This window comes from Nannospalax galili, unplaced genomic scaffold (genome assembly GCF_000622305.1).
Source record: "Nannospalax galili isolate Female #2095 unplaced genomic scaffold, S.galili_v1.0 scaffold86, whole genome shotgun sequence".
Taxonomy (NCBI): domain Eukaryota; kingdom Metazoa; phylum Chordata; class Mammalia; order Rodentia; family Spalacidae; genus Nannospalax; species Nannospalax galili.
This window is the reverse complement of record NW_008354174.1, coordinates 804,438-808,058: the sequence shown is the minus strand read 5'-3', so window position 1 is coordinate 808,058 and position 3,621 is coordinate 804,438.

The window sequence follows — 3,621 nt, the reverse complement described above, 5'->3', positions numbered from 1 at the left end:
GCGCTTCTGCTTCTGTACCCTGCTTCTGCCTTATAAAAACCCCCTGAACTCAACCTGGGGCGTGCAAGTCCTCCGAGGAGACTCTGTGCCCACAGGTACCTGTGTCCTAAATAAACCTCTTGCTGTTGCAACCCAAAGACTGACTTGTCCTCAGTGGTCTCGCTCTTACACCACGACACTCCCAGAACTCCTGGGACCTGGCCGGTGCCCACCCCTTGCCCCCCCAGTCAGGTCCAGATTACCAGACTACCTTGTCTCCAGAGGTGGTGGATGAGTGGCCAAAACAAATGGAAGGTGGCTTCCCTACCCAGAGGTCTGGCTAAATCTGGAAGAGAGGTAGAGTAAGGAATTAAGGGGAGGGAGAAGGGTTGAAGAGTGGGAGCCAAGGAGAGGATGCAGGTAAGGAGAGTTGTCCCTGCCTTCTCCTAAGAATCCAGTCTGCGTCTAGGCAGGGCATCAGTATGCTCTCAAGACAAGAGGCCTTCTCCCCTTAGGTAGGCTCAGGCCCCTAAGACCTCAGGGGTCCCCAGTCTCAGCAGAGGCATTAGGCCAATAAAGTAGGCTGGGAGGGCCTGCGTTCCCTACAGGCTGGATCCTAAGATTAGGAGTGGACAATAGAAAAAGAGGAAACAGCTGAGTGCCACCACCAGGGGCAGGTGGGCTTAAGCAAACTCAGCCAGGGTGCTGGACACTCAACAGTCACCAAGGCCGGAGATGCCCAACCAGGGTTGTGGGACACAACTACACTTAGTGGGGAGTCGAGTTAGTGCCCAGGCTTAAAGGTCTCCTCAAGATTATTTACCCAGGAACTGGCAGGAATGTTATCTATGGCTTATAGGAGACAGGTGAGCTCCACAAACATTTCCTCTTAGGCTTGGGAGTGACCAACTGATAAGGGATGAGCAGAGCCAGGTCTTTAATCTATAGCTATTAGGTCGCTGGGGAGACTGTACTTTTACAATTCAGAGCCTTTCATCTACTCTGATGGTTTTTATGCCTTTATGGCTTAAAACACTCATGGTTTTTCTGAGGTTCACGTATTCTATCACTAAGTATTTTGATCTCAAGAATGTGAAAACCTTGTGGTCATATCTTTGGTCAGTGGATTGAACTTCTATGAGGCATGCTCTGAGCCCATCCAGAGTCCAGTAAAACAGCACCACATCAGGCTTGAGAGCAGAGATTTAGAGGAGGAGCAAAGGCTTCAAGATAGCCAGTACAGATGAAGAGCTGGACCTGCTTCACTGCCTGCTTGAATATTTTGCCCATATTCTCAAATAATATAAGCAGACTGGGTTGAACCATACAAAATTTTCACTATTTTAACATAGCTAAACTATACAAATGATATACAGCTCAACCAAATAATCCTGAAGTTTCAAAGTGTTAGAACCACAGCAAATCCAGAAAGTCCACACACTTAGTGTTAAACAGCACAGATTCATTGTGTGCTAAATGTCTGTTATAAAGATTTGGAAGATTTTAGTGTTTCTCAACATTTAATGATTTAACAACCGATTTTATGAGTTTTTCCATTTTTGTGTACTTCAGTTACAGCACTTACACACTTATGGTATGTCAGTATTTTGCATATATTAACATTATTGCTGTGACATCACATTTTTGTGTGTTAGCTATAATTTTTACTATGCATTCATACGAAAACATGCACATCACAGTTTGGGAGGAGAGAGGATTAAGACAGCAACTTATCTAACTCAGGTTAGACTGGAACACTCTATGTAGCTATGACTGAACTTGACCTTCTGATTCTTCTTCCTTTACCTCCCAAGTGCTGGGATTTCAGGCTTGTACTACCAGGATTGGCAAGTATTATGGTCTTAAATGGTTATTTCTATACCCAGGTAGGGTATGTGTTCCAAATTTTGGGAAACTGGATTACAGGCTTCATAAGGATCCTTCCAGCTTTAATGTTGTAACTGGTTGGCCCTTGCCACATAGAGAATCTTTCAGGTAACACTAAGTGTGTGGACTTTTTTGTATTCTCTCTGGTTTTGACACTCATTGGCTATAGCAACTGGGGAAAATGCTTTGAAACCTCTTGCTTGCATTGGCTTTTCTCATCTCACTAGGTTGTTCTAAGTTAATGAGATAATAAATGACAAATATCTAATAAGGGTTTAGCCCTACAGCATGCACTTGGGTAAACTTTATTATTATCAATACAAGAATCACAGGTAAGGCTGAATAGTTAAGGCTTTGCCAGAGGGTATTGGGGTTCGGAAGATGCCAAAATTGTAACGAATTTTAAAGTTACTGAAAGAGTACATAATACTTGGCTAGTGCCAGTGCTTTTGTTTCACTTGAGACAAAGTGTTGCTATGTACCCCATGCTAGCCTTAAACGCACAATCCTCCTGCCTCAGCCTCCCATAGCTGGAATTTCAGGTGTGTATCACTGCACCCAGCTCAGGTGCCTTTTTAGACATGATGAAACCATTTCCTCCCTATAACATGCAACATTACACCATCAATTTGAAGAGAATTTGTTTCTGTTTGTTCTTAAACTTGTTAGGACTAGTTCTTCCTAAGAGTGGACTTGGAAGATCAGGTGAGATTGGTGAAGGCAGTCAATTTCTTCTGGGAGTTTGTCTACAATTCAGGGAAATAGTTCTGCTATGAACTCAGATGCTTTAATGAAACTTACCATCTCTGTGAGCATTTATTTCTTAGTAGATCCTAATGGCATTGTCTTAAGTAGGTGCTGTTGTTAGCCCTGTATCAGAAGAGAAAAATGAGACAAAGAGTGATCAACTAACTGGAAGCTACAGGACTGTAAGCAATATCTGTAAGGGGATTTGAAGCCAAATGTCTTGGCTTAGAAAACATGCTCTTACCATATCAAACACAATGTTGTAACATTTTCCTTTTTTCGTGATGTAACCTTCTTATTTATCCCCACTTAAAAATCAACTCCTTCTCAATTTAGTCATTTTGCAGAGAAAAAACAGTATGATGGTCGATAGCAGACTCCAGGACCTACCTCAACCAGCTTTAGTTATATGCAAGATTCTTACCCGGTCCTTCATTTTCCCACATATAAAGTGGAAATGGCAATAGTACCCACTTCACAGTGTTGTTTTAAAGATTAAAACAGGAGTTTTAAAACTCATTTTAAACATAATACAACTGTTAGCTATAAACAGTCCCTGGTCATGAGTATACATTCCCAATTCATCATAAAACTTTCTTAAATTTAGCTCCTGACATGATTTTTCTAAAGTTTCACAACCTCAACTGTCTTAAAGCTCTGAAGCCTCTTGGGAGGTTTGCTTCCTTTCAACTCTTGGTTACGGCCAGTAGCATTAGCAGCACAGTCCCTCCCTGTCTTTGGAGTCCATTCTTCTGGCAAAGAATAAGAGGCTAGTCATGCATAAAGGAAAGTCTTTCTGGAGTCTTTTACTGAAATCAAGAGTCCTGCTTCCCACTAAAAATCTTTTTCTTTTCATTTTGGGAAGTCTGATTTTTCTTATTTAATATTTTTCTCCCTCCTCACCAAAAAGTTGGTTTTGATAGCTAACTTGCACAGAGAGTCTCTGAATTTTCATAACTTCCTTCTTATTCATCTTTAGCTAGTGTTTCATTTACCAAAACAGAACTT